The sequence below is a fragment of the Rhamphochromis longiceps genome, linkage group LG23, assembly GCF_057381845.1.
Source record: "Rhamphochromis longiceps isolate RC_006_pf linkage group LG23, R_longiceps_female_GT1.1, whole genome shotgun sequence".
NCBI classification, from domain to species: Eukaryota; Metazoa; Chordata; class Actinopteri; order Cichliformes; family Cichlidae; genus Rhamphochromis; species Rhamphochromis longiceps.
In genome coordinates, this window is record NC_140578.1 from 7,465,476 (window position 1) to 7,476,470 (window position 10,995).

At 47.2% G+C, this 10,995-nt stretch overlaps 1 long non-coding RNA gene across 2 annotated transcripts; it reads left to right on the forward strand.

Annotated features, from left to right (window-relative positions):
* Positions 1-6,684: 6,684 nt before the first annotated feature.
* On the forward strand, positions 6,685-10,599 carry LOC146641177 (uncharacterized). Of its 2 annotated transcripts, XR_014909769.1 has the most exons (3): positions 6,697-6,822; positions 8,342-8,443; positions 9,419-10,599. It is a non-coding gene; the product is annotated as an uncharacterized LOC146641177 (long non-coding RNA). The 2 variants fall into 2 exon arrangements; XR_014909770.1 differs by having other exon boundaries at positions 6,685-6,822; positions 8,279-10,599.
* The last annotated feature ends 396 nt before the right edge of the window (positions 10,600-10,995 follow it).

Below are 10,995 nucleotides of genomic sequence, written 5' to 3' on the forward strand. Positions count from 1 at the left end.
AGATTACACTGACAACTGTGTAAATTTGTTGCATGCATGCAATTCTGCTGAACCTTCCCCATAGCAGCATGTCCTGTAAATCTTTGAGGTGAATTTAATTGGTCAATGTGGACATCCTGAAAGATTGCACCAAGAAAAATCCCAACAGAATGAGGGAAGAAAACTTGTATTTCTTCTTTACGGCCATACTCTGTTAACCAGGCCGTCATTGCACAGGTAATACTAAGCTTAAACACAAAGCTCCTGCTCCAGCAGAGTTTGTCTGATATTTGTTCTGTACTGAATTCTGGTACAGCAACTTTATTTTAAAACAAAAAACAGTGATTTCTACCCATGACATAGATTCAGTGTGTAAGTGAAACATTTGGACCAACATCTGGGATTGCTACATTACAAAACAGTGAGTCAGTATCATGAGAATGCCTCTTTTTCTGGATGAAACAACCATAAAAATGTGCTAAAGCTTACAAATAAAAGGATGACGCATAGAGTGGTAGATATCCTGCGTACATTTCCTGAGTACGAAATGTCGGGTTCAACCGAGTATTAACATATTGTAAGATCTCATCACAAGTACGGTGATGATGCATCGAAGATTAAAGCCTCCTAAGACCCGAACTCTTCCACAGCATACATTTTTAATTTCTCTTTGATATTTGGGCTGATTGGGACCTGATGAATGTAAAAACAAAGAATTACCAGATTTTTTTTTTTAACCTAATTTTTGTTTCAAAGAAAAATGAGAGCCACATATGAGGATATTCGTTTAAAATTTCAATAGAACAGTAGCAGTATAATGTCCTCGTTAGTAGATATCAGGCCCTTGAAGAGCAAAATTTAGTATTTTGGTCTAAATAACCCAAAATGTGATGTCCACATATGTGGACGCCAGGTCCTAGGAGGTTAAACCTCTCAGATCACATCAGCAGGTGGTCTGGACTGCATGTGTCCAATTGCTGTTAGCACTGTGTATGTGTATCTTACTTAACTGGATATCTTACATCTCAAAAACACCCCAGATATATGGAGATATGAACATCTTGGCATTGTGGCTTGCCTGGAACATGCCAAAGAGTAGACCCAGTTTGTTTCAGTTTCCTCTTCTGGGAATTTGCTGCCTCTTGCCATTAAAAAACATCACATTTGGCCTTTGGAAATAGAAATTATAAGTGAAATGATTTACATATAGTGTGGGGAAGTAAGATCTGATTAAAAGTGATCACTTGAGACACAGATAAAGATGTATTTTAAGTATCTGTTGAAGGACTTTGAGCTGTCCAGTTTTGCCAGGTATAAACTGTATCCATGAACAGTGAGAAGGTCGCCAGCGTTGTTAAAACTCATACAGATGGGATAATAACTGCATCTTTCAAATTTCATGGTTCTCTGTCTAGAGTGGCCATAAATGGAAGTTCATAGTGGCAGTACGAGAAATTCGGACTCATCCTCCGAGCACCCTTTTTCATGAACAGAGGCCTTTTTCACAACATTTAGTAATGACAAGGAGGAAAAGGACAATTAAAGTGACCAGTGTTAAGAATGAGCCTGTTCCATGCAGCAGCTCAGGAAACCTGGACCTACCAGATTTTGGATTGGGCTTACCTAAATGGAATAAAGCTATCAACGACATTATTAATTCCACATGTGCTTTTCCTTCTTTAGGCCAAAGATGCGAACTGGCCCGCTATAAGAAGGTTAATGCTGCTAGATCTAGGCCACACTGCTAGCAAGACCAGAAATAATGGGCCTAACCGTATGTCTGGAGTGCCACAACAACCTATTGCCTATATTACACAATATTATCCTCATCTCCACAAGGGATAATCGGCAGTGTCTGTTGCCCATTTAGGCTTTACCTTACTGAGTGTCACAGCTTCCCATATCCACCATAGGTTTATACATAAATAAAATAATAAAAGGCTCACGTAAAGTGATATGTGAGTGATCTAAAACAGAGACGTGAATTATTGGATGGAGAGTAGTGTAAATGACCTTCAGTTTCGCAACTTTATTTTTTTTGGCAAAATGATATGTGAAGGAGGAAAATGGAAAAAGCCTGCGTCAACTCCATTAGAGGTTACATGTTAAACTGAATTATATGCGCTTGTTCTGTTTTCTCTTTGTTCTTTTAAGGCACACTAACAAGAGGTAACTGCAATCAGCTGTAAAATATAAAACCAATGTACCATGGCCGCTAGCGCACGTGTATGTTTCTGTGTGTTGCTGAAATCAAGAACTGGGAACTCTGCATTGTTTCAATTGTGTTGGGAAGTCTTTAATTCAAACCAGGGGCTAAAATTTTACACACACAAAACTGGAAACCAACACAGAGAGTGCAAGTGAGCAACACAAGGTCTCTCATTTATCAATGACTCATCCTGTGTCATTCAGATATCACAGCTCATATGACTCCATCTGGTGCTGTTCAGCGGATTCGGAAGCGTTCACGCCAGGAGAAGCTCATGGAATAAAGCAAAACAAATCAGCCATGAGCTTCTGATGCAGGTAAAATCTGCTTTAACTGAATCCTTTGCCGTGACGCTGCAATGGGGTGGACGACATAAAGGAGGGATGGAGGCCTCTCTAATGTTTAATATAGCAAATTGTTAATTACATTTTTGTTTCTCTATCATTTTTCAGCAATGATTGTCTTTTTAGTGAACCATGGGTGGTTATCAAACACGCCCTGGTAGTGCATAAACTTGCATAAACAAGTGAATATTGCGGATTAATTACAGATTTAATAGAAAACCGCGAAGGCAGGATGCCCATCCACGAGCCGGGCGGGAGGAGGGGGAGCGGAAGGAGGGCACAACGGACTCACGACCACCGGCTTGACCTGGGAGACGTGAAAGGTCGGGTGAATGCGCAGCGAGGAAGGCAGCTTCAACCGCAGCGCAGAAGGGCTGAGGACCCGCTCCACCTCGAAGGGTCCAATGAAACGCGGGGCCAGCTTACGGGATGCCACCTTGAGGGGAACGTCCTTAGCAGACAACCACACTTTCTGCCCAGGGGAGTAGGCAGGGGCTGCCCTGCGGCGACGGTCCGCGTACAGGCACTGGCGAGCAACGGACCGGCACAACGACCGACGGGTCAACCTCCACGCCCGCTGACAACGTCGGAGATGGTGTTGGACCGAGGGAACCTCGAGGTCGGCCTCCTGGTCGGGGAAGAGAGGCGGCTGGTAACCTATGGAGGCCTCGAAAGGCGAGAGGCCAGTAGCAGAAGACGTAAGCGAATTGTGAGCGTATTCTGCCCATGGCAGCAACGAGGACCATGAGGCGGGGTTGGAGGCAGCGACACAACGGAGGGTGGCCTCCAGTTCCTGGTTGAGCCGTTCGGCCTGCCCATTCGTCTGTGGATGAAATCCTGAGCTCAAGCAGGGTTTAGCCCCGAGAGCGGTGCAGAACGACCTCCACACTCGCGAAATGAACTGAGGGCCCCTATCTGACACGATCTCGCAAGGTATGCCGTGGAGTCTGAAGACCTGCTCAGTCATAATCTTGGCTGTCTCCGTTGCCGTGGGGAGTTTGTTTAGGGCAATGAAGTGTGCAGCTTTGGAGAATCTATCCACCACAGTGAGAATCGTGGTTTTACCTGAGGAGACGGGAAGGCCAGTGACAAAATCCAACGCAATGTGAGACCAGGGGCGATGAGGTATAGTGAGGGGTCGTAAAAGTCCAGCTGGGCGTAGTGAGCTCGATTTGTTACGTGCGCAGACAGGACAGGCAGCTACATATTCTTTGACGTCTTTATCAATAGTCTCCCACCAGAAATACCTTTTAAGGAGTGAGCCTGTTCTCCCCCCACCCGGATGGCAAGAAAATTTGCCCTTGTGGACCCAATCGATCACCTTAGGGCGAGCCACGGTGGGGACATAGCGTCGGTTCGGAGGGCCCGTGCCGGGGTCTGGCTCAGTCTCCAGCGCACGGCGGATGTCCTCCTCCACGTCCCAGGCGACAGAACCGATCCTGACTCCTGCCGGCAAGATGGTGGGTGCATCAGACGGGTCACACACAGGGTCGAACTGGCGGGACAGAGCATCCGGCTTGGTGTTGCGGGTGCCTGGTCGGTAAGAGATGGAAAAGTTAAATCGAGTAAAGAATAGGGACCATCGAGCTTGGCGCGAGTTGAGCCTTTTGGCTGTGCGTAAATAGGTTAAGTTCTTATGGTCGGTCCAAATAGTGAATGGATGCTCTGCTCCCTCAAGTAAATGCCGCCATTCCTCCAGCGCTAGCTTTACAGCAAGCAACTCCCTGTCTCCAACGTCATAATTCCTCTCCGCAGGTGAGAGGCGGCGGGAGAAAAAGGCGCAGGGCTGAAGCTTAGCAGATGAACCTGAACGCTGGGACAACACCGCCCCGACCCCAACGCCTGACGCGTCTACTTCCACGACAAAAGGTTTACTATGATCGGGATGGATTAAGACCGGCGCAGAGGTAAACAGTTCTTTCAACCGGGAGAAGGCGGCGTCGGCCTCTGGACTCCAATGGTAAGGTAGCTTAGAGGAAGTTAGACGAGTTAGGGGAGCGGCTACTTGACTGTAATTCCTGATGAAGCGGCGGTAGAAGTTCGCGAAGCCCAAAAACCCTTGTAAGTGTTTTCGGGAGGTTGGCAGTGGCCATTCCGCTACTGCCTTCACTTTAGCCGGATCTGTCTTCACCTGCCCCCCTGCAAGAATGTAACCCAGAAACGACACAGACGGTGAGTGGAATTCGCATTTCTCGGCTTTGACATATAACTTGTTCTCCAACAACCGCTGGAGTACGGCCCGGACATGGACTCTGTGTTCCTTGAGGTCCTTGGAAAAAATCAGGATGTCGTCGAGGTAAACGAAGACAAAACGATCCAGAAAATCCCTAAGGACATCATTCACTAGGGTTTGAAAAACTGCAGGTGCGTTAGTGAGGCCAAATGGCATGACTAGATACTCGAAATGTCCTAAGTGTGTGTTAAACGCAGTTTTCCACTCATCCCCCTCCCTGATTCTGACTAGGTGATATGCGTTCCTGAGATCCAGTTTGGTAAAAATGGTGGCCCCATGGAGGGGCTCAAAAGCAGAGCTGATGAGTGGTAATGGGTATTTGTTTTTAACCGTGATGTCATTAAGGGGCCGAAAGTCAATGCATGGGCGGAGTGTGCCATCTTTCTTACCCACGAAGAAGAAGCCAGCTCCCACAGGGGAAGTTGATGGTCTGATGAGTCCAGCTGCCAGTGAGTCTCTGATGTATTTTTCCATGGCAGCCCGTTCAGGGCGTGACAAGTTGTAGAGGCGGCTGGAAGGTAACGTGGAGCCGGAAAACAAGGTAATGGCACAATCGTAAGGGCGATGGGGTGGCAGGGACAGTGCCTTATCTTTATTAAAAACTTCAGATGTGTCATGATATTCGGGGGGAACCGCAGAGAGGTCAGGGGTGCAGTTCTCCTTGCTTGAGGGCTCGGTGGCCCCTGGTGGGGCAGCTGAGACGAGACAGTTTGCGTGACAATATGGGCTCCAACTCACGACCCTCTGTCCCACCCAATCCAGGTGAGGATTATGATGCCTTAGCCATGGGAAACCTAGAATTATGGGCGTGTCAGGGGATTGTGAGGTGTAAAAGATCAGTGTTTCTCTGTGGTTGCCGGAAGTGATCAAGGTAACCGGTGCAGTGCGATGAGTGATGTAAGAAAAGACCTGATCGTTTAATGCCCTAACTGGAATAGACGGATTTAACTCAAAAAGAGGGATCTGAAGCTGTTCAGCAAATCCCCTGTCAATCAAACTTTGCTCGGCCCCTGAATCAACCAGCGCTGATGAGACGTGGGCTCCCTGACCGAGTAAGAGTGTCACAGAAAGCAAAAATCGGGGCTTGGCGTTAACCCTGGTACCGCCCACCCGTACCCCCGGATCTACCGGCGGGCGGTCTCTTTTCCCTTCTTAGGGCAGGAAGAAATCAAATGCTCACCGGAGCCACAATAAAAGCAAGAGTGAACGGCGACGCCTCTCTCTCTCTTCCACCGTCAGCTGGTAACGCCCGATCTGCATGGGTTCCGGTTCCGGTTCACCACCCCCCGTGCCAGCAAAGGGAGCGGACGGCTGAACCGGAAGCGGTGGCGGGAGAGAAACGACCGGAGATGACCGCCGCAAGGACTGACGGGAGCTGTAGTCCCTCTCCCACTCTCGCTCCCGCAACCTGCTGTCAATGCGAAGTGTGAGGGAAACCAGCTCCTCAAAATTAGCGGGCTCGTCCCGGGAGGCCAGGTGGTCCTTCATCTCATCGTTGAGGGAGTGCAAATACACCCCGTGTAGAGCCCGATCAGACCAGCCCGCCTCGGCGGCGGCGATGCGGAAATCGATCAGGAAGTCCGCAACGCTCCGCCGTCCCTGACGAAGATGCAACAGCTTCCGCGCCGAACTGCGTTCAGAGGTCGGGTGAGCGAAAGTCTTCTTAAACTCACTCAGAAAGTCGTCATAATGACAAGTCGGTAACGGATGTCTAGCTAGATAAGCCTCTGCCCATGTAAGGGCGCGATCGCGCAGTTTCCCGACTAAATAAGAAATCCGCACGGTTTCAGAAACAAACGAGCGGGGTGAGCGCCCGAACGCTAGCTCGCACTGAAGGAGGAAACCGCTACATCCCCCCCCGGCCGCCAGAAAAAGGTTCCGGCTCCGGGGAGGCGGCATCGCGGAACATCGGCGTCTGCAGGGGCTCAGGACCCGCAGCGGGCTGAAGCGGCGGCGGCGCGGATACCGATGCCGACGTACCGGGAACGGGTTCGGGTTCCGGGGCAGTGGCCGACTGAAGGGTCTGAACCGCGGACTGCATCTTCTCCTGCTCGTCGGTGAGTGAGTTAACCTTCGCCAGGAGAAACTGGAGCGCGTCCTCGTGAGTGCCAAGAATGGCGCCCTGTTTTGAGACGGCGGTCCGGATTTGATCCGCTGAGTCCATACACTGGCCAGATTATACTGTCAGGCGCAGTGGCCCGTGGAAATGGAAGGGACTCAAGTGCAGATTCAAAACCGGAGGCCAGGGGTGAGGTGTAACGAAAAGAGATATTTATTTTACAATGCTCAAAGGCTAACAGAAAGTGCAGACTAGAATCAATGAACATAAACTAGATGTCTGAGGCGAGAGAAGATACTGTGATGATAACTAGACGGCAGGGATAACTGAGTGCAGGTACTGGGCAGGGGAAACTGTGGCGGGCCAGGGCACTGAAATAGAGGAGAGAGCAGTCAGGGGAATCCCACAGAGAGCTGCGAGTGAATCTAAGGATAGTACACTGAGCTGTCTTACAAACTTGCAGGTGAGGGTTGCGTGGAGGGGGGAGGCAGGAGAGGTCCAGGTGGGTACTGCATGCAATGCAGGGAGGCAGGCAGGAAAGAATGGCAGCTCCGACACGGAGAGGGATTACCGGCGGCAGCAAACTGGTTTCCAGGAGAGCTTGGTAAGTGGGTTTTCGCGGTAAAGTTGGCAGATAATCTGGCGAAGACCAGTTGAGTGCGCCGGTCATAAATACTGCTGGTCCGATTGCCATCAGGTGAGGAACAACAAAGACTCCACCCAGTGGGGAGGAGCTGATGCTGTGGAAAACCACCCAGACCACGACATCCAAAGTGAAACATGTCTTTGTGAGACGTCACGATTCCTGCCTTTTATTAGTTTAAGATACTCGTGCTTTTTTTAAATTTCACTTTCAAATGAAACTTGAGCAGATCAACGATATGAATAACATCATTACCACCGTATTATATAAGTTGTAGCACTCAAGGTCTCAGCTGGAGCCAATCTACTCGACACACCCAGAACTCGCATGCATGAACACAGTCATCAAGCTGTCACATTAGTGAGCATGCAGCACGGTTTTGCCCACATTAATTAGGTGATGTAATGTCCAACATAGGAGCCTCAAGCCTAGATGCATTAAGTTACACTTAAAGCATTCAGAATATATAATTTGATGCCATTTATCGTCCTCCTTTCGGTTCTCCTTTATGGTCAAAGGTCATAAAATTTATTTTAAGGGTAATGTTACGAAATCTGCGTCTGCAAATTAACCGATGATTTACGACTTGAGTTTAACCAATAAAAGAGGATAAAAGACTGAAGTGATAGGAACAGTGGACTTTATGTGTGAAATAAAACTGGAAATGAATATGACATAGTCCTCTGATATATAGTTACATTTGACTTTTGTGATGTTTTCTAACTTAACTGGAATTCATTTTGGTGTCATACTCATATGCTTTATAATAGAGCAGCAGACTGATGTTGGAAGAATCCTGTCTCTCTCACAGGGCTGTAAAAACATGAAGAAAAATCCTGTTCTGGGTTCTGTCTGTGTCTATGTTCCCCATGAGCTGCGACAACATGCAGATCAAAGACCAACACTCCCGGGAGGAGAACGTGCTGCTGTGCTGCGGTTTGGCTCTTTGGTTAGATGTTGGAGAGTCAATTGGCAGGTAGGAAACCAGAGTTTGTGAATGTGCGTGAATAAGTGTGTGCGCACACACACAACCAGAGGTGGATAGGAGAAAAATTCAAGGTAACAAGAGTTCAAAAGTTCACTATAAGTTGAAAAATCCCTGTTGACTTTTCAGATATGCTGAAATCGTTCAACATTATGCTAATGCCACTGGGTTCAGAAACAGGCTGGCTGTGCAGCTCTGAACATTTTAAACTCCAAATGCACTCTGAAAGGGTGAAAGCTGGATTGCCAACCACCCAGGGACTCATTACTTCAGAGGCCTCAACATCGCTTGAATGCTTGGAGTGTGATCAATTGCAAGTTTGTCAGGAAGTCTTACTATAGACGTAGAATCCCCATGAACGTGTCCTTCACTTAACATCTTGTGACTCTGATCCCTATATTGCTACAGTGCAAGCTGCACTTTCTGTGGCTTCTGTGCTTTGCTTGACATTGTTGGGGATGAATGTGATTTTTCCAGATAAGCTGAAAATAATGACGAATGCTGACCTTGATGTAATAAGGTAATAAGAATCTTTCATTATGAACACATGTGGAGACCAGTGTTGTAGTTTACCACATGCACATACACAATAATACTGGAGATCCAGCCCCTTTATCCGCTTCTGAGCCCCCGTGTAATCAGGCCTCCCAGGCCAAGGGCTTCTGAGAGACCAACGCTGGTTTGAGCAATGGGATCAGAAAGAGGTTTTCAAGAGAAGTCCTCTGGGCTCAGGGCTGGGGGTCCTCAGTGGGGGAGTCCACCTGTACATGTGTCAGAGGCAAATAATGGCTGTCCTCTAGTTATTACATGATTTCTGGGTAAACCAAAGGAGGAAATTGCCTCCAGGATCCAGCTAAGTTTTTGTAGGGGGGCTTTATGTTTGTGTGTGTGTGGCATATGACCAACTGCTCCACTGAAAGCCAGCCTCGCTCACTTTCTTTTTTTCTTCTCTTGTTTCCCTCACAGTTCTGACACACTCGATAGTCCAGGCAGCAGGGTCTCCTCCAAAGCACTGACTCTATCTAAGTGGAATGTGTGAGCTGGATACTCTTAGACAGACTTTCACAAAAGCAAGTGCAAAGCCACATGCACGCACATAAACATGAATAGGTAAGGCCTGCACATCCACACAGCTGTCTTTGGTGGTGGGATATTTGGCAGCAGCAGGTGGTTTCAAAACACTTACGGGAATCATGGCCATTCCCTGACCAAGGCCTCATCAGTGGCACATTTGTGTCACCAATGTTTGTGAAAATTAATTAGTTCTCAGAAGAGCAACTGACCTGGTTTAACTTTTCAGCGTAATGTTTGGGAGCTCTGTTCACACCTACAGGAGGATATTTTAGAGTCTCCAGTTCACTAAACCTCCATGTGGGAGGAAATCTGAGGACCTGGAAGAAACCCATGCAAACACATGGAGAACATGCAAACTCTACGCAGAAGGCCTGCTGAGGCCCAGCAGTGATCTAATGTGGCACTTTCTATATGCACATCCTCAGACTCACTGATAATCCATCCTGGGTGTACTCACCCTGTCACCTAATGCATGCTAGGATTGGCTCCAACCCACTTGGTGACCCTGAACATGATCAGTGCATGGGTAATAAATAAAGGATGGATACATGAATGGCTAGGCTGAAATCAGATGCATAACACAGACATGGTAACATATGTGATGCCTGTATTGAAATCAATCCACATGCTGGATTTGGATTTAGACCACTTCATGTCAAAGGAACTTAGGCATGATTTCACTTGGCTTTACGCTGATCTCTGGCTTCTTTGTCCTCCTCCTCATATTTTATGGAAAACTGGGTCATGGACTTTTCACCGTTTTGTGTTTTTGTGGTAAAACTTGGTGATAAAGCACTTTTTTGTAACAGTCTTTATTTTCATTAGTACTCTACGTATGGTTTCTGTGCTTGTAAATCTTATTGAGTGGGAAAAGTTGATTCACAGGAACTATCCTCACTGCCAGTAAACTATAAAGTAGTGAGAACTACTACTAGGCTGATGATGAGGCTGAATGAATGTACCTTCCATCACTTTCCCATCTAACTTTATGCATGAAGACCAAAACTGATTTTGTGTACCAGTCTGTGTAAGGGCTTTTTCAATAAACTCTTTTTAGTAAAGCATTTTAACAATGAATTCTGTGGTCACTGACTTTTGACTTTTGGAACCAGCTTCAAGTGCCAGCTCCAGCTGTTGTCAGTTTTTTCAACAAAACTGGTTCATGTTTTCATGAAGAAGTTTTCTTAGAGGATGGATGGATCACTCCAAACACATACTTTAAGTATCTGCATGAACACAAATAAGCTAAAAGATACAGAGAGGACAGATCTAATTGCAGTTCTGTTACAGTACTTCTAGCTTAACCTCTTAGTTTGTCTCTTCACATATTCAGCCACTCCCTTCTCAAAAATAGATGCACACCAAGTTTAGAGCTGCAGCCGTTAATCATACTGGAAAGAACATTATCCTGTTTCACTCAATGAGCAGGGAGACAGGTGTGTAGCTATAGCGTACGTAGTATCTGCTAC